This window comes from Ascaphus truei, chromosome 3, assembly GCF_040206685.1.
Source record: "Ascaphus truei isolate aAscTru1 chromosome 3, aAscTru1.hap1, whole genome shotgun sequence".
NCBI lineage: Eukaryota > Metazoa > Chordata > Amphibia > Anura > Ascaphidae > Ascaphus > Ascaphus truei.
Window position 1 is genome coordinate 202,591,001 of NC_134485.1, and position 24,197 is coordinate 202,615,197.

At 41.0% G+C, this 24,197-nt stretch overlaps 1 protein-coding gene across 5 annotated transcripts in view; it reads right to left on the reverse strand.

The window, feature by feature from the left end:
- Positions 1–24,197, reverse strand: part of AUTS2 (activator of transcription and developmental regulator AUTS2) — a 1,404,533-nt gene that overhangs the window by 49,320 nt on the left and 1,331,016 nt on the right. The gene's annotated exons all lie outside the window — the stretch shown is intronic.

Consider the following 24,197-nt stretch of genomic DNA (forward strand, 5'->3'; position numbering starts at 1 on the left):
AATTGAGAGCAGGACTCGCGACGGAGCGCTAGACCACACACCCCGCAGTTCAGCCAATGAGGGCGAACCTGCCAGGTGATGTCATGGCCGCGCCCCTGTCACTCCCCCGTCACTCCCCCTCCCCATGTCTTTCCCCCTGCAGCTCTCTGCAGACCGGGGAATTCGGCTGCACGCGCCGCCAGCCTTGCAAGCACACGTGTAGCACAGGCACTGGGGCTGCAGCCTAAGGTGTCATGGTATAGGACCGCTTCGTAAATATGGCCCACCATCTTTTTACTGAATATATGTTTCAGTCAAAACTGACATAAAATGGGTATTATTATTGCATTATTTCAACCCATAAGTGCAGAAATAATTTTTTTTAATAGCTGTTGTATGAGGGTGCATTTTGTAAAAGGCTTAAGGGTCTCTTGTAGCCTTTATGGTGTTAAAGATGACTTCTCCATTTCCAGTTCTCTTCACAGGTATCATTCAGTCAAGTTACTTCTGTATTGTTTGACAGAACAAGCAGAGAAATATATATTAGAGTTTCTTCCCTCCCTGCAGTGGGTGTGGATTCGCTGTCAAGGACAGGAAAGAGTTGTGGCTGAGTATGCAACACAGATGGAAGATTGTTACGGGTTTTAATAGAGTTGTGACACTGTGTGCTCATTTGCATGTCATTACCCAGAATCCCTGGCTGCAGTGGAATCACTGTATGTTAAGAGATAATAGCGAAAAGCAGGGTTGCAGACTTGTCTGAGACATGTGAATGTGTTCACAAGTGGTATTTTTTTTTATTTACAGTAGAGTTCATATAACATTCAGTAAGAATGAATGCACCTTCAATTTGGGTTTATTTTTGCTTCTTCTCTTGCCTTAAATGTTTTCACGTGGAATCAACACATTCATTAGTTTTGCCCTAGTTATGCCATTTGCTTTTGAGAAAGGCCTATGAGGCCGAGACGTCGACTATTGGCTAATAAATTTTCTATGCAGAAATCCGCAGTGTCCAGGTTTTTTCCTTTCATACATATATTTCACGTGAAATCAACATTGATTAGTTTTGCCCTAAGTAATTGCTTCCACATTTGTAAATTATGTGTGAGGTTAAAAAGGTTATCAACCAAAAATTATTCAATAAATATTGATGTCGTATTCACTGAAAATAGTTGTGTGGTCCTTGAGGAAGTTATAATGATAGATTGTGTTTCTTCACGTGCTTTCTTTTTTGTGACTGTTCTCAGAACGTATGGCACAGGAATTCCTCATTGGAAGACATTGTACAAAAATCATGGCCCCCTCCTCCTCCACAAGAGCGTGTAGAGGGTTAATAGTGCCAATCCTTAGCTCACCTTCTCTGCAAAATATTCCCTTCTTCAGCTCTAAGAATGACATAAATCTACCAGGCATGTATAGTTTAATGGCCTAATCCATCTACATTTTCCAAAAGACAGATTAGCTTTTACTTAAATACTCTTGTTCCTTAAATTTCCTCCTTGTCATTTTGCCAAAGGAAGCTCTTAATCTTACAAAAGAACCAGAACACTTTCCGATGTCTCCATAGAAAAGAAGACAAAAAAAAAAAAAAATAACCTCAGAATGCGAAGACAAAGCCAAGGTTTAAAGATAATCTGGAGATTATGGGACTTTATAAGCAGTTGGATCACAACCCACATCTGCAATTACTCTGAACAAGGCACCAGAACAATAAACCGAACAGGAAACAAAGCTCTTTTCACTGAAAACTGTCAGGCTTGGCACAGATCACTATTCTGCATTCATCAGTCATAAACACATTTTCTTAATTGCCATTTTCTATCTGCAATCTCCATTTGGCAAATGATTAAACAAATGTGTCTATCTAGCGGTGACTCATGTTGGTGAGGTAAATTCCTGAATGTCACCCCTTATTTTTTTTTATTTTTTGAAGGGTGAGATTACAATAATAACATTAAAAAAACGAGAGGTTAGCTAAGTAGTTTCAAATGTAACAGTCTACTTTCCAATTGGCATTCTTGAGTCATGAGCAAAATCACTGTATGAATGGAGAATTTCTTTTGATAATATACAGACAGCTCATTAATCTGTGCTTTGTTTAAAGGCTTTGAATACACGTAGCACCCAATAGATAACCAGTACTACAGCATTTGTGTTGGCTGTTATACCTGACGATCTGTTACATACAAATGTAATTTATGGCTGTTCTCTTTTTTTTGTTTAAAGGAGCAATCCAAGCAATTATCCTACGTGTGTGTTTTTATTCCTAGCAGTTTGAGCTACAAACTGTAACAATAGATAATGTTACCTTAGCAATATATGGATACATTGTAGCTGCTGAGTTACAGTAACTGAAGGATAGATTGAAACTGAAAGGCGGCCATTAAGTGAACCCTGGGAAGCAGTATCATTGCTGATCGATCAATGGGAGAACTAATCGATCTGTATTTTAGGTAATTAGTGTTCAATAAAGGTAATCAAAGGCAGCATATATTAAAACAAACCAAATATATATCGTTTTTTTAAGTGCCGTTTGGTTGCCTCTAAGGCTATGCCGTCGACGCAACAGTGACGTCACGCTACGGTCGCTGGAAAAATCAAATTGAGATGACTTCCAGAGATCGCGACCAAGCCGTCGCTCCTTCGCGTCGCGCTTACTATAAGCGCACGCGACGGCGGCAATGTATTTGTTTTGACGTGACGTCGCGCCGCTGTCGCCGGCACTATAAACGCAGCCTAACGCATGATTTCCAAAACATTTTGACAAACACATTTATTAGCATCAATGAATCAAGCTACTATGTACTTATTTTACCTTGGCCAGTAAACAAATTGGGGTGAATCGGAAGAGTTGTGCAATTAACTTATGAAATGAAATATATAACATGCTACTCTTAAGATCATAGAAGTATCCTTCAGATAAAGGGAAAGAAGCAGCACTCCAGAGGTCTTGCTCAATTCTAAAAAATCCTTTGAAAGAATCATTTCAGAATTGGGCAAGTCCTCTGGAGGGCCGCTCCTTTTCCTGCACCTGAAGGACACTTCTGTGATATTGATTGCGCCCTGGCTGGCGATGGGCGTGCACTCGAGGTGTTCCTGTGGAGTGCACATTTTCTTCTATGACTGACATGCTACTCTTGACATGTTATTATTCTGTCTTCCTTAAAATAATTGTTTTCCACATTTTAGGTGGCATAACACTCTCTGTGTAACAATCTGAGAAAGAATGAAAGAAAGAAAAAGAAAGAAAGTTAGAAAGAAAGAAAGAAAGAAAGAGAAGTAGTTCCTTATGTTTGATGTGGAATTTTAAAAAAAATACCTTTTTTCTCTGGCACATCATTAAGATCACCTGTCTAGGTCTGAGCTGTTTTCAAGGTTTTGTGGCACGTACTCTCCATGTGGCACATAAGCAAAACAAGAACATAAGCGCAACATATCCAGCCAAGCAACTGTGCAGTGCCATAATTACCTACGCTGGAAAGTACACCTCCGAGACCCTACAGTAAACTACCATTTATCTTCATACCTAATTCCCAACCCAGAAAGACAAATGTAAAACAATTCATGCCAACTGCTGGCAAGCCTTAATGTAAATTGAGCAACATTACAATGTCATATTCACAATAGGGTTTGGTCACAATATATCTTCTTGAGCTTTATAAGCTTAACACGTTATTGACATATCTTCTACAACAAGATTACTGCCAGGTGCCTTGCTTGCTGATTTATCCTGTTCTTGTTGACTGGAGAGTTAGTTGCAGTACGTCTACTAAACAGACACAGTAAAATCCACTCATATACCCATAATACGCTAGGATTAACAACAACTATGCAAGACTTTGGGGTATAAGATTTAAGATAAACCCTTTCAAGTCATAACAGGAGTAATATGAACTGTTTGTTAGCAAATAGTTAATTGTTAATATACATGTAGCTTGTATACAGCTATGGTATTTTTTTTTTTAAATAATCAAATACCAAACTATGTAATGCTGCAAATACATAAATGTATTTGTTGTCCATTCCTCATATCATCTAATCCAAGGGTGCTCAACTTCAGTCCTCGAGCCCCCCTAACAGGTCAGGTTTTCAGGATATCCCTGCTTCAGCAAAGGTGGCTCAGTCAGTTGAAGAACCAAGCCTCTGATTGAGCCACCTGTGCTGGATCTGGGACATCCTGAAAACCTGACCTGTTGGGGGGGCCGAGGACTGGAGTTGAGCCTCCCTACTCTAATTAAATGGCAATAAAAAAAAAACCATGACAGATCTTTGCTACAGAAATGGTTTTTCTATTAGTGTTTGGCCTGGGTTACAGGTCTTTGCTGCAAGCAGCTATGGGCCCACTGTGTGGGGCAGTTTGCCCTGGTCATTTTCCCTTTTCTGTTTTAGTGGTTTCCTTAACATAGGCGGTTTTTGCCACATATAGATCTGATTTCGTTCATAGTCCATTTTATCTCTTTGGAATTTAGACTACTTCTTTGCAATGATAATTTTATCCACATTTTTGATGTTACTTAACAATTTTTCATCATTGGTTGAAAAAGTTTAAATGTCTGATCAGTTGTTTGTACTATTGCTCTTTGATAAAGCGTGGGTGACCACGCGAAACGCGTAAGAGTGTTCTCTTACTGTTTTTAAACGTGCCTTCAATACATTTTTGCACCTAGTTCCTTTTGCAGTACTGGTCACAGTTTTTCAAAGCAGTTGCACCGCCGTCTACAACCTTCCACACAAACAGAGACTGAGACGCAGCTAGCAGAGGCCCAGCAACCGCAACTGCAAGGAGGGACAGAGACATACAGGCACCAATATCGCCGTGAGCCCCACGGGACATAAATAAACAAATAAATATCCTTAATAAAGGGAGGCCCCTTGACACCCCCCGCCACCCGCCATCCCGGCGGGTTGCCTGCTCGAGCCGTGAGGGTCGTGGGAGCGCTGCTGGAGTGGCGGCCATTTTCATTGATATTCCTCCCCTTACTCGGGCTCCTGCGCGTTGCGGTTCTCTGCGGAGACGGCGGCCTGTGGTCCCGGGGGGAACGACCTGACGTCCCATAGCCCCAAAAGCTGTAGAACAAGGGGGCTGGTGAAAAGAAAAGCTACCCGAGTTGCCTCAAAAGTCATCTGTATGTCGCATTCGCGGGCCCTGGAGCTGATGGTCGCATAAAGGATGAGCTCCGCTCCAACAGGGACTTAAAAACGATTTTAAGCAAGATTTACACAACCAAAGCTGTACCAAACTACTCTGAACTTTACCAGTAACAATCTAGGATGGCACCAAAACAACCTCCTCACAGTGCCCTGCGCTCCTGTTTTCAAAGGTAGGGGGCCAGCCCACCCATCTGTACAACCCCCCTCAAATTAAACAAAAATGTAGTAAGTATGATGTACTACAGGACTGATTTATTTAAAAAAAAAAACATGTAGGATATTGCTTTGATTTCTCCTTTAAGGTGGAGAAATTAATCAGTAGCTTTATAATATATGGTGATAGCCAACATCTTGACTATGTTTCTGTCTAGAAAATAACAATTAAGCACTTGACAACTCTGCCACACCCATATCTGCACAGCAGTGCATTGTACTGTACCTATTTCTCTCCAAGTGTCTTATCAAGTGCATTTCCAGATAGTTTTTTGGTTACATGATTGATCTTCAGCTCTAATAATAGTTTGTTCTTGTCTAGCGCTGCTAGTTTTACGTTGCGCTTTACAGAGACATTTTGCAGACACAGTCCCTGCCCCGTGGAGCTGTTATTGGTTCCTGAGGCATAGGGAGAACCTGCTTCAAACTCAGTGCCAGTCAGTGTCTTTAGTCACCGAGCCACTCCTTCTCCCAGGCATGAGGTGGTGTAGCTCCGGGACTGGATCACATCCAAATGACGTTTTCTTTCCCAACTTACAGTAGGTCATCTCTTCCACCCCACTTTCCCTTTACATTTAAACACCATTTCAGCTACTGGTAACAACCAAGGCCGTAGGGACACAATATAAAGCTATTTGGGTTAAAAGATACATAGGGAGTTTTATTCTATCAATTCCTTGTACAGGCTTTATAGATGTCCAAGATTCTAGCATCATTAGAAGTCATTCTCTGTAGGTGAAGAGGTATGGTCAATTTAAATGAAGTTGCAGAAAATGAAATGAGTAGCTGTATGATTGAAATTGTCCAAAATGGATCTTGTAATATGTGCAACTAAATACAAGGTTTTGGTCTAGGCAGGGATGGCATTTGGAAAGACTTGTGTCCGTTCCCCCTCCCCGCGTCTATCCCGCTTCCACCTTCCCCTACCCCCCATGATGGTGCACCTAGCTGACTGGAAGTCAGGCCCAACTTCTGCATACCCCCACATCCCATCCACCTCGGGGCCAGAGGTCTCCCCGAAGGTAACATTCTTTGAGGGGGAATTGAGTGAGCGATAGAGGAAGAGGGGGGAAAATGAGTCAGGGGGGAAATTGAGTGAGAGGACAGGGGGGAATTGAGTGAGAGGAGGAGGGGAGAATTGAGTGGGAGGAGGGGGAATTGAGTACGGAGGAGGGGAAATTAAGTGAGAAGAGGGGAGAAATTCAGTGAGACGAGGGGGGAATTGAGTAAGTGGGGGGGGGGGGGAATTGAGTAAGTGGGGGGGGGGGAATTGAGTGAAAGATGGGGGGAAATTAAGTTAGAGGAGGGGGAAATTGAGTGAGAGGAGGGGGGATTGAGTGAGAGGAGGAATTGAGTGAGGAGGGGGGAATTGAGGGAGAGGAGGGGGGAAATTGAGTGAGAGGAGGGGGAATGAGTGAGAGGAGGGTGGAATTGAGTGAGAGGAGGAGAGGGAATTGAGTGAGAGGAGCAGGGGGAATTGAGTGAGAGGAGGGGGAGAATTGAGTGAGAACAGGGTGAGAATTAAGTGAAGGTATGAGGGGGGAGTTGAGTGAGAGGAGGAGGGGGAATTGAGTGAGAGGAGGAGGGGGAAATTGAGTGAGAGGAGGTGGAATTGAGTGAGAGAAGGAGGAATTGAGTGAATAAAGGGGGAATTGAGTGAGGAGGGGGGAATTGAGTTAGGGAAGGGGGGAATTGAGTGAGTGGAGGTTGGGGAATTGAGTGAATTAGAGGAGAGAGGAATTGAGTGAGGGGGGGGGTTGAGTGAGAGAAGAAGACAGGGCAGTTAGAGAGTGATCAGCACAAAGAAATTGTGCCCATTTATGTGCATGCCTGAAAAAATGGTTGGCCAGACTTTTTTCGCATTGTGCAATTGCGGATTTAATGTACATACAGTAGATGTATACTGAGCAGATGTTGTAACTGTTCAGAGATTGATTTGATATGCACTAGGTCACTGCTCGTACATAAGCATAAAAATGTAAATAACTTCAACGTCTGCTTAAATTATTTTGCACCATTTCAATTTAGTTTTAGGCTAATTAGATAATAAAGTGGTGATAAAAGTTTACTTCAAATATAAATCAATAAACTTCTCACAGATGGGTGGTTTATGAGGGATAATACAGACAGCTGTACAATATAAAAAAAATCTATATTATGATACAACAGTCATGTTGTCATAATCTCTGCTGTATGTTTGATATATAGGCCCATATTTACTAAGTGGTGTTATGTCATAAAACACTTTTTGGCGCCGGTGTCTTCCAGACACCAAAGGTGTCTTGTCAAATAGAACCATTTAGTAAATATGGCCTTACGTCTTTCCATTTTCAAATACAATTAATATATACTTTTCACACTGACAAATTGGAAGCTACAAAAACAGAAGCCATCCACCTATAGAAAACATACGGGACGCATTAACTGACCTCACCCTGGGCTTGCCAGCGTCCATCTCTACACTGTAAACTGATAGACTCATAATTTTGCCCCTGGACCTGCTTACCAAGCATTCAACTGTGATGCAGACATCCATTTATTAGAAAAAGTAGGTCAAGATCACACAATTTTTCATACAAGTGCTGCTTAAGGTCACCTTAAAACATCAAGCATATAAGCGAGGTAAGAAAGAGGGTGCAGCAAAAAAATAAACAGGCCAAAAGATCCTGTGTCATAAAACTCAAAACGTGGACTCTAAGAAAAATAAGGTACCAAAACTGCCACCATGATGCATTGTAGACTTTGTAGGACCCAACAGTCACGATTTTCAGTTACCAGAAGATAAGAGACAGCAAGTTAAAGATGGAATATTCCATACTAAAAAGGCAACCATCTTATGTGGAGTCATTCATTTAATCCCCCTCCTGCTAACCTAATCACTGCCAAGAAGGCCTCCTATTGCTTTTTTGCAAACCCCGGCAGCAGGTAAGGCGTCATATTCACAGCACTTGACAATAAATATGTCCTAAACATTCACTTCCTAGCCTCTCTCCCTGGACAAATGTTCCTATTGCCGAGCAGATGAAGTCTGCACCCTTTTGCGGGGCCCCTGAAGTGGTTAATGTTTCTGACAAAATGGAAAGGTGATGGGATAATTAAAAGTAAACACGCAACAAATCCAGCCAGATGGCAATGTGCCTTGTTTGAACTGTGACTACATCTTCTCAAGGTAATACTTGAACTATTATTGTTGATAGCTGGATGATGCAATGTTACTGCAATGTAATTACCTGTGCTCTTAAGTTACAGTCAGGTGTTCAGCAAAACGACCAGACGACACGGTGCGTCGTATTCAATATGACGAGATAACTTAAATATACATTGAAATTACCAATACTCTAACCAATTACCCCAATTTAAAGCAAACCCTTACTTCATGACCCCATCAATGGAAAAAAAATGTACATAATCTGGAGTTACAGTCTTGATGCTATATAATGGAAGGTGACAGGATATCATACTTCTGAAGTTAGCGTTGTGATGGTATAGCAGGTATACAGGAATTGAAATATATTCCTACTCACTTAATAATTCTTTTTGTAAGGAATGTGACAGTTTCCATTACATTTCAGGCCACAGTGACATTAAATGAGTTAAAAGTTGGCAGATCATATTGCAGCAATTCACTCAACCCCTAACACGGTGGTTCCAGATATATAGATATATTCACTGTCTACGCCACCTCTTGACACTCTGCTAATGTGTTAATTTATGACAGCTGCCAAGGGAAGAAAAACCATAGCAACAAAAACCATGACATGCTCCTACAATCCATTTACGTTATAAATTAAGAACTACATTAACCCTGCTCAATTTCAGCATTAATTATTGTGAAATAATCAGTTCCTGGGAACAAACCATTGATACCCTCACAATATACTTTCATAATCTTTTGGATCATCATTCGAGCATGAAAAAGATGTTAAATATATCATATACATTTTGTCGCAGAAAACCTATTTTATCTCCTTTTTGTACAGAAGAGATTATGCTTTTCCTATTATCCTAAAAACTTGAAAAACTAAACTAAAGAATTTCATATTAACACTACAGATGTGCAAAGGCCCTGCAAAAGTATAAGTTTATGAGATTTAAGCAAAAAGACACAAAACTAGAATAATATGCATAGCAACTGTTAAGCATCGTAAAGATTGGAGAAATGTACTCACTATCATTATTCACCCCTTATTTCCACGGGTTTGTAGAGGACATCCATCGATGAACCAACATGGCAGCTGATAATTTTCCATTAAGATAGAGGGGGCCTTCTGCATTAGTTAAAAGAATGGGCACGGCTGTTCATCCAACCCTGATGGGTGGACCATTCTTTGCCTACCAGTCACTAAATGTTCAGCTTCAATCCTCTTATCAGGTAACACAACAACATACAGCTCTCCCCTCCCTTCTCATCTCCCTCCAACCACCTTCACTTCCACAGTTTACAGCTTGCTGCTTGCTTGATCGGTTTTGTAGCCTGAAGCGTTGTATAATTGACTTGGCTCAATCAGTGCAGCATCAGCTTGATCTGACACATCTACCAGGATGCCTTACAGCACACTTTTCACATTGTCACAGGGTTTGGATATGCCTGAGGACAAAACCTTGCTTTCTTGGGTTTCTAATGTTATAAAAGTATCTCAGCAGACATGTATTTATTTATTTCAGTTGCCAACACACAAACCTGACTACACACACAAACCTGACTACAGCTAGCAAGCAATTACGATGGGGCCTTCCAAGGGTGCACCAATGATAATGCTAACATTTGTATGCACTCAAAATGAGGGATGTACTGAATTTTAGCATTTCATTCCTATATTTGCATGTCATTACCCAGAATCGGGAAAGAAAAGGTTGCAGACTGGTCTGAGACATGGAAATGCACCACACATGGTGTTTTAATTTACTGTATTCCTATATCCCAAAAACTTCAAATAAAAAAAATTATGTTTTTTTGTCAGGCAACATGTAAAGTTGAATACATTGCACAATGTTTTTTTTAGGCGCTGTATTTAACAGTTTCCACAGCTTCTACTTCGCTTTGCAGAAAATGTTTTGTTGTCTAGTGGATTTGCTTTATTTTGCATCTTTTTCTGCTAGTATGTCCTTCTGTGAAATCAGCAGTGACTAGACAAAGTATAGGCACAACGGACTTCCAAATCATAATAAATGCAATGAGCCAAGAAGATTCAAGGTTTCGGCTGCTATAGTCAGCCTTTGTCAAGGTAGCTCACCTAGACAAAGGCTGATTGTAGCAGCTGAAACATTGCGTTTTCTCAGCTCATTAAATTTATTTTGGAAGTCCATTGTGCCTGTTGATTATTTTGGGGGATATCCCTATGAATATGGAGCATTTGTTGCTTACATTGATCATTTTTGATTAGTGCCCACATAATCCTTTACTCCTGCCTTCTGTCAAATCCCACCAGATCCAGGCAGAGGTTGCTTTTGTAAAGGTTTGTGTCGTCATCAATATCATTCAGTTCATTTTCTTTGAGGAACACCACTACTATCTATCTCAGTGGTTTTAAAACCTGTCATTGGGTGCCACCAGCCACACCAAGTTTTAGGCATAACCAGTACACTTTACACCTAATCTGCATATGAATAGAATGTTGGGTGATTGACCTTGCTCAAGGCCATGAGAAGACCTTTGAGAATCACTGCTCTGTCTGATACCAAGATGTTATTACTGACTTCCCCAACATGGCATGGTATATGTCACCTACAGTGAAGTGGTTGAGTCTCTGGCTACTGCTTAGACTTGGCTACATGATACCATCTCACTGCCTTTCAAAACAGGCACATATAAGGCATGTAACTAAGTTTATTTAATAATGTTTACTTGGCACGAGACAGTTCCAATTAGAATTAACTAATAAGAAGCAATGGTTACTGTGCGGGTCATCAGCTAAAACCCAATATTAGACATGGTCGAGTAATTTAAAACATTGCGTTATTCATAGTGACTTGTTATGAATGCACATATTGTGGGGAAATACAAGATATGGCAAGCAAATCCAAGGTCTTTTTTGTAAATTGTCAGCTTATCTCTTCTAAGCAATACTTCAGTTACAATGAAATAAATCAATCACTGTCACAGAACACGGTGTGTTGGAGGAACTATAAAATAACACTACAATATTCTAGCCTGATACATTAAATGAATCCTAGTCTGTGGCCCAGTTAAGGGTTGCATATAAAGGAAAATAACACAGCACAACCTCTATCACATACAATCTACACAACATGCACAACCTCTATCACATACCATCTACACAACATGCACAACCTCTATCATATACCATCTACACAACCTGCACAACCTCTATCATATACCATCTACACAACATGCACAACCTTTATCACATACCATCTACACAACATGCACAACATGTACAACCTCTATCACATACCATCTACACAACATGCACAACCTCTATCACATACCATCTATACAACATGCACAAGCTCTATCATATACAATCTACACAACATGCACAACCTCTATCATATACCATCTACAGGCATACCCCAGTTTAAGGACACTCACTTTAAGTACACTCGCGAGTAAGGACATATCTTCCAATAGGCAAACGGCAGCTCACGCATGCACCTGTCAGCACATCCTGAACAGCAATACCGGCTCCCTACCTGTACCGAAGCTGTGCGCAAGCAGGGAGACTATAGAGCCTGTTACAAATGTGTTATTTACATCAGTTATGCACGTATATGACGATTGCAGTACAGTACCTGCATCGATAAGTGGGAAAAGGTACTGCTTCACTTTAAGTACATTTTCACTTTACATACATGCTCCGGTCCCATTGCGTACGTTAATTCGGGGTATGCCTGTATACAACATGCACAACCTCTATCACATACCATCTACACAACATGCGCCACCTCTATCACATACCATCTACACAACATGCACAACCTCTATCACATACCATCTACACAACATGCACAACATACACAACCTCTATTATATACCATCTACACAGCATGCACAACTCTATCATATACCATCTACACAACGTTACACTAGAACATCATCTTTTATCATCATAAGGAATCATACAATACAATACAATTTTGTTAAAAATAAAGATACATTACAAAAAAAATTGGGGAACATATTGGCCTCCTGCGGAACTTCAAGAGACCGTGTTATTCAATATATGGGGCATATTTTACTATTGTCATTCCTACGCTGGGAAAATGCATTTTGGCCCTTTATTGCTTTGTTCTAAAATATATGTTCAAATATTTCCCACATACAGGCAAATTTCTGGGTTAAATATATGTGATTAACACATTTTTTTTTTTTTTTTTAAAGAAATGCAGTATTTTCACATCCATTTTGAAACGTTTGCTTCCATACAAACTGAATGGGTTGGAGAGTTGGTATGATCTTTCCCTCATCTCTTCCCTGTTGCGGAGGATACTAAGTGTATGTTAATTTAATTTGAAAATATTTTCGAAAAATTCGGCCAAAAATCCCCAATGTATTCAATGGGAACTGTCGCCCGAAAACAGTGCGAAGGGCCTCTTCAGAATATATAGAATTGACACCTTAGTCTCCATCTGTTGTTTCTGTGTACTCAAAGATCAAATACATAAGGAAGAGATGGAAGAAACCTAACCAAATCCTTTCCATTTACAAACTAATTGCTCTAATTGCCACATTTAGCACCGCAAGAACGAATAAATCCTTGTCCAGCAATCACCGGGAACATGAAAAACAAGCTATAAATGTGTCGCTAAGAGCCACAGCTGAGTGCTTCCTCTTTATTAAGAACCGACTCTCAAAGTACTGTGCAGGTCTTAAAAGGGGAACCTGATATCACTTGGATTTTCAAACAAAGCTCCGGTTACTACCATGAACAATGCCTAGACTACGTTTAGTTTAATGTCTATGAAATGGAATCTGGACAAACATCTACAATGACTTCGATCTAGGAGGCAGGGCAATCCTTTGTTACTAAACCTAGGTGCTTTTACATGTACAGTGAAACCAAAATACTAGTTTAAAGAATCTGGTTGAGTTAAAACTCCTGCAGATTTAGACTTTAGAATTAGCTACAGCCTTTTCCTATTTTGACAAACTTCAGGCTCCTCAACAGAAATGAACAAAATAGAGCTCCTTCCCTGAAGCTGGTTCACAAAATAAGCAATTTGTCGCTATGAAAGCTGTTATCATCATGGTTAGAGGCTCAAAGGGAGCAGACAGATGATACGGGATGCATTTCAGCTGTACTATTAGTTTTTGGTCTGTCCCCCATCCCCCTCCCAATAACTTCTTATTATTTTTCTTTCCCAACATCTGATTATTCTTTTTAACACTTTCCAAGGGTACGAAAGGTTCTGTGAGAAGAAAGGCAATAAGGAGGGGCAGTGGATGCACAGAATTTTATGCAACAGTAAAGAGAATAATATACAAGAAACGCAAACCTTGCTTAGTACTGTATAATATTTTATCACAAAACTGTATGATTGTTGCAACTGAAAAATTGATGAATACAGATAATACACATCCCCATTTAACTATATTAACGCATAGAGGATATAATTATTAATCGTGGCCTTAACAGTCAATGCAAACGTTACATTTTTTTCTTGACACATCCTTGTCATATTTAAAAAGAGCATCTATTGTGATGTTAATAACACTGCCTCATAATGCGTGCAACAAAAACAGAAAAAGCAAAAAACAGTGCACCACCGAACAAAGGGAGGTGGACTCCAATAAAGAATGTAAATAATTATTTGCCAATAAAAATGGAGGTACAGACGATCCTCCTACACGTTTAGCGCTGTAAGGGCTTTATCAAGCAGATAAAGGAATGCATGGAGCCTCAACCTCTGCCATATCTGCAGCATTCTTTCGCTAATAAATGATGCATTACATAGAGCTTATTGCTTATTACTGATCTATTATTATGATTTTCTGCAGTTAGCTATACGCACAATGGGTCAATGGCCTACAAAACACAGCCTACAATTATTAAACCAACCCTGACAATAGAAGGTGGTACAAAACAGGTGTGAATAGATCTGTATTGCACTGTACTGAATTTGGAATTGAATTAATGGTGAAAGTGAAATTCTAGTAATGTTTCAGCCTTTTACAGGCTTATATAACTATAAAAAGCATGTGTTGCCTTGAGACTCTAAGAGGAAGTATTTCTGACCAATAATTAATTTATCCCGTATCAAAAATAAACGGAAAAATCTCATGTATACGTAAGTTGTTGCAATTTATTTACATAGGAAACCGCTCACAAATTATCTGCATCCCGTAACACATAGGTGGGCAACAAGTGACCCGGGGGATGCAGCCACCAACCTCTGGCTGACATGTATCTAAACTTCTCGTCACTCCCTTGGCTGTTTAGTGCGCTGATAAACTACACTGCCCCGCTCCACTATTGTGCTAATCACTAGTTCCCCATGTAAGAAGAGGAGTGCGACACTATTCACCTACCGACCGCAGCGGGGAGAAGCTCCTACTCAGAGCTGCAACGTCCCTTCTGCTTGTGCTTTATCTATCTATCATCTATCTATCTATCTATCTATCTATATATATTTATATATTGCAGTCTGTGAGGAAAGCGCAAAACAGAAGAATCCAAAAATGCAAGCTGCCTACAGTGCAATAGTGCAAGTCTCCTGCCTATAGACTCTCCTCCGCAGTCAGCGGTGATGACATCAGGATCCAAACGCATTTCACACTTCGTGCTTCATCAGTGATGAAGTACAAAGTGTGGAACGCGTTTGGATGTATTTTGGCCCCTGTAATGATTCGTAGTCTAGCTGAGAATCTGGATATCATGAGACTTCTTGGACATTTCTATATTTTTGCTGCATGTATTTCTGTGAAAAGTCTCAGTCGCAGAAATTCGCTTTTTGGGATGCCTCTGATTTGGTGTTCTGGGTGGAAGCTAGATGCGTGGAGTATGGAATTTGTGGCTGTCTTTTTGTGAAAGATGTCAGTGTGCAGTGTGCCATTGGGGCCTATATTAATGTAGAGGTCCAAAAATTCTACCTGCGTACTGCTGCAACTGAAAGTGAGTTTGATGTTCATGTTGTTGTGGTTCAGAACTTTAATTCATGCAATTGGAGAAAGTAGAAATGATGTACTTTTAGTTATGTCAGAATTTTGATTACAACAAAAATGACCAACAGGAGAATTATATCATCCCCTAACCTCATATTGACAGCTTATAGCCATGAGGTGGATTATCTGTCATTCTTGATTGAGTGTATGGAGAATAATGCACATTAAGTTATGTACCGTTCTGGACTTTACTTTACAAGTGTTTACATGTATTATACAACTGTGGGATATAATATTAACCCATGCTCATTCGTTTATGGTTATGTGTAGGTGTTTCCAGCAATGACAAGGCAGCATGTGCGTTTACAACGTTTAATACTTCCACAGTAAATCTGACCATGCCATTGTCTGTCTGACAACAGTTGTGGAGCAACTGGTTGTGATCACTTGCATTCTTGGGCTGTTTTTGTCCTTATAATGATTGTAGCAGTGCCTTTATGTACATTATACCCTTAACTGTGGGTGCAGCATGCTCGTGGTGAGCGGAGTAGTGTGGGTTCGTCTGCTTGTCATTTGGGCTTCCCCTACATACAGGCGCGTATGCGCGTTATGCAAGGCATTGCAAGTTTAGCCAGCCTCTTACAACTATATGTTGGATGTAGAGTCGCGCATGCGTAGTAAGCCGCCCTTGATATCCTATGACACGCACGGACTATCACCTTACACAGGGCGCCTCAGTAACTAAGCGCGTAGTGATGACGTCACGGACATGCGCAGTGGCATCCGTGAGGCTCGGCCATTGCCCTCCAGTACACTAAGCTTAGAACGATACCATGCTACACCTGTGGCTCTCTGCTGGATGCCGTAATTATGCATTGGACACACCATGAAGGTATTTATGTAATTGCTGCCTCTTATGGAGGATTGACAGTGTTCCTATAAAACGACTTTGCATTGGCTTAGAAACTGAGACCACTTATGAGTCATTGAACAATACCCTGAACACACACCTGTTTGTCTTTTGTATAATTTACTTGTGCCTATGTTTGCCAGGTGATTATACTCACTAGCCTAATTAGGTTTCCTTTTTAACTGGCATGTCACCCTGCTTACAACACCACTCCCAGTAGAAGGCTGTGTGCCGAAACGCGTAGGAGCAGGTCTAGCAGGCAGGATCCCCTGGTTTGTCCCTTCTCTGGGTCACGTTACTATGCTCTAGCATCTCTCCTTGTCTCCCCCTTCATGTACCGATTTTTTGTACCTGACCATAGGTGATGTATCACTCCTTTCAACTACAGGCTTACATGTGCTTTGCAGGCTGTATATTGTGTATCTCTGCTGTTACTCACATGCTACTTTTTGTCACTATAGACAAACCCTAGATTGCAGGGGAGAGTAGTCATATTTGATTTCTTGCTGAGGATCACAAAGCCCTAGCCGTGTTTATTTAGCCCGTTGGGTGTCACACCAGGTTTATCTTGTCAGGTACCTTAGAACACTATCTAAGTGTATTGTGGGCAATTTCATTGGAGGATGTGTTTAGCTTTGTAATGAACAGGGGATCCATGCTGTATTTTAACCATTTCTGTGTTTGTTTTAACAATTTTTGTTCTGTGACAATACATCAATAAATATTATGTGATTTGTACTTTAACACATACTAGAGTGCTTTTTTAGGGCCTTCTTTTCTCTCTCATCCTATTTAATTGCCCTTACAGCACCACCGACACATCATTGCATATTGGATTTATCCAGTGTCGGTACTTAGCTGTGTTTACTTTTCCTGTGGATGCGGGGTCTTTTCTTTTTCTCTTGCAATATATATATATATATATATATATATATATATATATAAACACCATTACCATTCTCTCGTCCGGTAAAGAAAGACTGCACTCGGTTCAGTAATCATGAAAAACTGTATTGGGCATCTGAATAGAAAAGATAAGTCACCCAATCCGACATTTCGGTCCACATCTCCAGAGGGTGCACATGATTACTGAACCGAGTGCAGTCTTTCTTTACCGGACGAGAGAATGGTAATGTTGTTTTTCTATTATTTGAGACTAGCACCTGTCTATATGAACCAGTACATTGAGTGCAAGCTGTGATGTTTTTTTATATATATATATATATATATATATATATATATATATATATATATATATATATATATATATATATATATTATATATATCAAATGTAAATATACTGTATGCTCATTTGCATGTCTTAGGCAGGTCTGCAACCCTGTGGACATTTTGTGTGTGTGTGCATATACAGTATATATACTGTATATAGTTATAGAAGTATCTGTACCGTGTTAGCTGAGCTTTAATAATCAAAAAGGTTTGCAGACCTGTCTGAGACGTGAATGTGCTCACAAGTAATATTTTTATTTGCTATATATTTTTATATATATATATACATACATAAGAAAAAAGAAAAGAAGCACCAGCTCCATAGCGTAATACTGCATATGTAAATATTTATTAAAAACAGGAAAGTTCCTGTTTTTAATAAATATTTACATATGCAGTATTACGCTACGGAGCTGGTGCTTCTTTTCTTTTTTCTTTTGTAGGTATTGTGTGATCTGGCTAGATCATAAAAGAAGCTTGGCCTACTCCATATATTAATCTGGAACTGGACTTTTTTAATCTTTCTGTTGATTCGGGACTGGTTTGATTCTATATATATATATATATTAGAGAAAAAGAGAAAAGAAGCGCCCGATCCTTGTATAAAATCAGATAAACAAAGTTTTAATATCTCATGGACAAGACAAATGCACACTTACAATTTGTCTGATAAAATAAAGCATGTTATATATATATATATATACAGCTCAACCCCTTTATAATGCTGTGCTTGGGGTCCCAAAAATCATATTGCGCTATAAGCGGATCGCGTTAGATATAATGTACAATTGTATGCCGTGTACAATAAAGTACAATTAAAGATCCCAATAATCGTGTTGTAAAGTATTCATAGATATGAAAATTGGGAGCCACGCTTGCCTCGCGTTATAAGCGGATTCGCGTTGTAACGAATTGCGTTATAACGGGGTTGAGCTGTATATACATATTTACACCATTTACATTTATTTAGTGTATTAAAATGCATATTATTATATATATATACACATTAATTTAGTATATTATAATTCCCGTAATTGCACATGCACTTTATTATCACAATTATACGTATCCATCCCCACTTTATAGACTCACGTCACTATTTACTTAGGTAGCGCTACTTTTTGTTCATGTGTTTTGTGTGTGTGTGTGTGTGTGTGTGTGTGTGTGTGTGTGTGTGTGTGTGTATGTATATATATATATATGTTGAAGTAAATCTATTGTAATTTAATTGCAACAAATATCAAATAGGTAGTAGAAGCAAGCATCCTGCAGGTGGTGGGAGCAGAGGACCATGAGTGCGGAGCAGGAGAAGCACTAGAGGAAAGCCAGGGAGGAGCGCTCCCCAGCAGTCTGACCCGGAAGTCTTCCGACTTCTGGTGTCTGTCGCTGCTACAGCATAGCTCCTCCCTGCCTGTCGCCTGGTGCCGCTCCTGCTCCACTCACATGGTACTCTGCTCCCACCACCTGCAGGATGTCGCCGTCGTCCTCCTCACCCTCCGCCGCGGGCTGCAGGTAAGTCTCTTCTGCTTCTCGGCTCCTACCGTTCTCTAAGAGGAGGACGAAATTTCCGGGTACCCGGTACATCACTATTCACTATTCAATACATCTGCCATGCCCAAAGTGTTATGTGCTAGAATTACATCACAAAGTGGATATGCTTCTCCAACTCATTTAAAGCAGCAATCCGCGCTCAGGAGATGATGTCGCGGCTTTCTATTGGTGACGTTGGGAGTTATGTTTGTAGTTATTCAAAGAAACGACAAAAATGTCAGTTCATTCGCCACAGGTCTGGAGACCACCGGATCAGCTCCAAGTGATTCCCCAGTTCAAGCACTAAACACTTATGTACCGTAGATAAAAATGTTGCAAGTTAGTAAATGATTATGTGCTGCTCCATTTTGTCTCCAAAATATTACAAGAAATATTCAATGGTTGTCCTTATAAAGTTATTCTTTCTTTTGTTTGATAGTTTGAACTTAATGAAAACAGAAAAAAAAGATAACTGATCCAAGTTAGAAAACATAGAAAAGTTCCGTTTTTAATTAGCTCATGTTGGTGATTTTCAATTCCACAATGCAACCCTCCATGGCCACGTTAAGTTTAATATAGCACAAAACATGAAGCACTGTCTCAACATAGAATTCTGTACTGGTAAGCCATTTACATAAAACCTATACTGGGTATGGCCATATAGAAGTTACTTGTAACTCTGGCCAAAATGCGCACACTTTGGTTTCCCACTTCTGCTCTATTCCAAATTCTGGAACTAGACGGATACCTAAAATCCCAGAAGTTATCTATAACTTCCGCATGTTGCTAGAAACCTACTTGTGGCTGGACCTTTTGAGGGGTGCAGACCTATACCTCCTAGTCCAGCTATCAAAATCGAAGACCATGAGAAATTGCCCTTTTACTGCTTATGGCTACCAGGGTTGACAAATTCATCTATGTCTGTCCAGCCGGGGTTGAAAGCCTCATGTTTTCACTGCACTTTGCACCCAGGCCCAGTGCAACCACTAGGTGACTTAGGCAGTCCCCTAGGGTGGCACATTTTGAGGGGTGGCAGAAGAGGGCCTTAAGTGCAGGGCGGCGGTAGCAGAGGAGGAAAAGAAGGAGGGCAAGCAAGGAGGAGGACGGCGGCGAGGAGGACGATGGGCGGTGGTGGGCGTATAGGTCGATGGTGAGAGAGGAGGAGGATGTCCTCAGGTGGCAGGAGAACAGGACGGAGGATCACTGGAGAGGAGCAGGGCTGCAGAGGAGGACAGTTGGTGAGGAGCGCGCCCCAGCGGTCTGACCCGGAAGTCTTCACTGACTTCCAATGTCTGCCGCTGCTACTGCACAGCTCCTCCCCAGCTGTCCTGCTCTGCTCACGCAATCTTCAGTCCTCTTCCCCTGCTGCCCAACATCCTCCTCCTCTGCTGCCCTGCTCTACTCCTGCCATTCTCTGTCCTATTTTCCAGTCGCCCGCCAGCCTCCTCTTCTGCTGCCCTGCTCCTGTCGTTTCCACCTCAGACAACCAAAGCCAGGTGGGTAAAAGGAGGAGGAGGGGGTGATAGAGGAAGTGAAGGGAGTGCGGAGGAGATGAGAGAAGAAGAAGACAGGTGGGGTGAGAGAAGAGGAACAGGAGGGGTGAGAGAAGAGGAACAGGAGGGGTGAGAGAAGAGGAACAGGAGGGGTGAGAGAAGAGGAACAGGAGGGGGTGAGAGAAGAAGAAAAGGAGGGGGTGAGTGGAAGAGGAGAAGGAGGTGGTGAGAGGAAGAGAAGGAGGGGTGAGAGAGGAAGAGGGAAAGAGGTGGTGAGAGGAAGAGGAGAAAGAAGGGGTGATAGAGGAAGAGGAGAAGGAACGGGGTGAGAGGAAAAGGAGAAGGAGGAGTGAGCAGAAGAGGAGGAGGGGGTGAGAGAAGAAGAGCAGAAGGAGGGGAGTAAGAGAGGAAGATGAGCAGGAGGGGTGAGAGAGGAAGAATAGAAGGAGGGCGTGAGAGAGGAAGAGGAGAAGGATGGGGTGAGAGCAAGGAGGACTGGGAAGGGGTGAGAGAGAGGAGGAATGGGAGGGGGTGAGAGGAAGAGGAGAAGGAGCGGGGTGAGAGGAAGAGAAGGAGGCGGTGAGAGGAAGAGGAGGTGAGAGTGAGAGTAAAATCTGGGGTGAGAGAGTAAGAGGAGGAGGGTGGTGAGAGAGGAAGAGGAGGAGGTGAGAGAGAGGAGTGTAAGGGGGTGAGAGAAGAGGGGTGAGGGGAGGAGTGGGTGAGAGAGGAGTGGGTCGGCGAGACAAGAGGAAGAGTGGGGGGGCGAGAGGAGAGAGGATGAGGAGGGGAGTGAGAAAGAATGGGGCTATAATAACATTTTAAAAATATGAAAGTTTGGGGGGGGGGGGAGTGGAGGGGGGCGCACATGGCTGCAGGTTCGCCTAGGGTGCCGAATACCCCGGCACTGGCCTTATCTGCACCCCTATATGATTGGTTTCTTAGCTCTCTTCTCTAATGGTTTCTTACTACTCATCATGCATTATCGAGAACCATGGAAAATCAAATGGGAAAAGCTGGTTGCCAGAATTCAATTTCTAGAAAACCCACAAAGGGTTTGCAACAATTGTGCAGATCAATAGCTGGCAAAGGATAACATTGTCTCCCTTTCCAGCAATGAAATGTTGATGCACTGTACAGCACCAAAGTGACATAAAGAACAACTGTAATTTCCTGAAGTACTGTTTTACAGGAAGTTCTCAAGCCTCAAGCGCATCTGTATATTTAATAGCATTGCACTAATAGGGACCAATGGCAGAAAAAGTTTAGGAAACCTAACTATTTTTCACTAATTACATCAGAAGGAGTTCTCTAATATGTATACAGTAATTCCTATTGAGAATGAAGCAATGCTAAAGAACACTTCTGAGCATGTTTATATCTCTGAGACATGTCCACAAACCAGCCTTATCCCATAATCGCAAAGCATAATGTGCTTCCACTGCAGCAAAGGATTTGGGGTAATAAATCAAGAAACATATAACAAACGGCAGGGGGGGGGGGACAAAAGCTGGGGGGGGAGGAGGGGATCAAGCCTTGCAATTACCCCATCCCCATTTCATTTTCACCCCCTCCAGGGGGCATGCTTCTGGATCGGACCCCCCGCAGCGCTAATCTGTCCGGGGCGTGACTAACACGGGACCGCGAGCTGCCTTGGCAAGACTTGCTACATCTGCAGACCCCACACACCTGCTGTATTTAACAGAACGACTCATTCACTGAGCAAGCAGGAGAGAGACCTGATTGATACCCTGCAACTGCAAATCGGGCATTCCGTTTTTGTGCATTCTGCTTGTTACGGCAATGCCAAAAGTTACTCGTTTAGCAGCTAACTGGCATGTAAACACAATGCCCAGAAGGTGTTAATTTAGAACTGAAGGCTTTCTGGTCAGATTGTATATGGTCTTCAAAAGACAAGAAGCACTTTTAATTGTAAAAATGACCATGCACCACAGGGTTAACTGGGCCATCCAGCTATGTAATCTTGTAGTGACACAGGCAGGAATGTTTTACACTGGGATTTAAGTTTTTTTTTTCTTCTTTTCTTTGTTGTCATAACAGATGACAGAGGCATTAAAAGCCTCCCCTTACACTCTGATGTGACACATCACAGGCTGTTAATCCTGCCCTGGGGTCAGGCTAAATTTATCTTTCATGTTCATTTTTATAGGGAAATGGCAGCTGCGGGACTTGGCCAGGCTCCTTGGGGAGATGTAAAACAGCCTTTAATCATAGAGGATTGTTTAGGAAAACAATCTGTTGTGAGTAAAAGTTGATGAATCAGTTTGAATCCTAATACGCTGGTGTGCGTTTGTTAGCCACAAGCCTGGAAATGCAGATATTAACCATTCTAAAGTGACCGGCAAATACAGAGCCCACCTGGGAATTCCCTTCGGAGACCCCGCTATCTATTTGGAGTAGGGAACACGCTGAATATTTCATATGGAATTGATGCCGAAAGTGTCACGCAGAAGATAGTATTAATCTTGTATGATTGGGACTATTATCACCGACTCGCTTTTCACCTGCCTTCTGCATGATTTACATTTTCTTCTCATTATAAAGAAAATGTGGACCATTCGTAAAACGGCAATAATATACAATACAATACCCATTCCCACAACCGTGAACAGGGGAAATAAATCTTTAGTAGATGTACAACATAATATATATATATATATATTAGACTTGCTGATACATTTTCCCAGTCATTTCACAGTTTGGTAATAAAACAGACAGTAAGAGATACTCTGCCTTGCTTATCCATCCATCTGCTACTCCAAACAACGGAAATCACTTAGTTTGCATAATTTAGGGTACTCAGAATGGTAGTGTGCTTAAGTCTTTTTTGCTCTACAGACTTCATCCCTTAAACAGTGTGATTAAAGGGATTTGGGTCCACAAAGATAGTAGATATCTAATGTTTACAATTCTATGGGGATTTTAACGTCTAATGCCCCATTGTCTGACCAGTGGCAAACAACAAAGCTTTTAATTCAGCATTTAGCTATTTTAGTTTGGCTTTTTTTGGGGATGGGTTCAGTCTACACAGGATTATCACGTATAGGCAGCTGTTAAAAATCAAATGAATTAGTCAAAATCTTCACTCCTAAAATAAACTTGATAAAGAGCAGTACAAGTGTAAAATTCAAAGTCTGCTGATGTTTTAATTCTTTTAAAATATATAAATCACTTTTTTGTAATGATTATATACAAAGTTTATTGTTAAGGTATTCCATGCTACCATTAAAAAAAAGTCAAGCTTATCCTACAAGGGTAATTGGTAATGATGTTAGTCATGAACCTGGCTAAATTATTCTATATGCACAATATTGATATTGCAGACTGGCACATACACAATTTATTTTTATAATGCTGAATTCCACAATGACATTGAATAGTCAAAAGGTCAATAGTGGCAGGTTCAAATAAACTGTTATAGGATATAACTATACTGCATATTTCATCCAAGTGGTTTGTATATTTTTTTCTTATATGTTTTTGCGTTTCTTTATATTACAGTAACATGGTCACAGGGGGTTAGCAAAGTGCAATCTTCTGTGAAAAGGACATTGCGTACACCAATCAGAATGTGACATCTGGTAAATGTGTTTATTATTGTTATAAGGT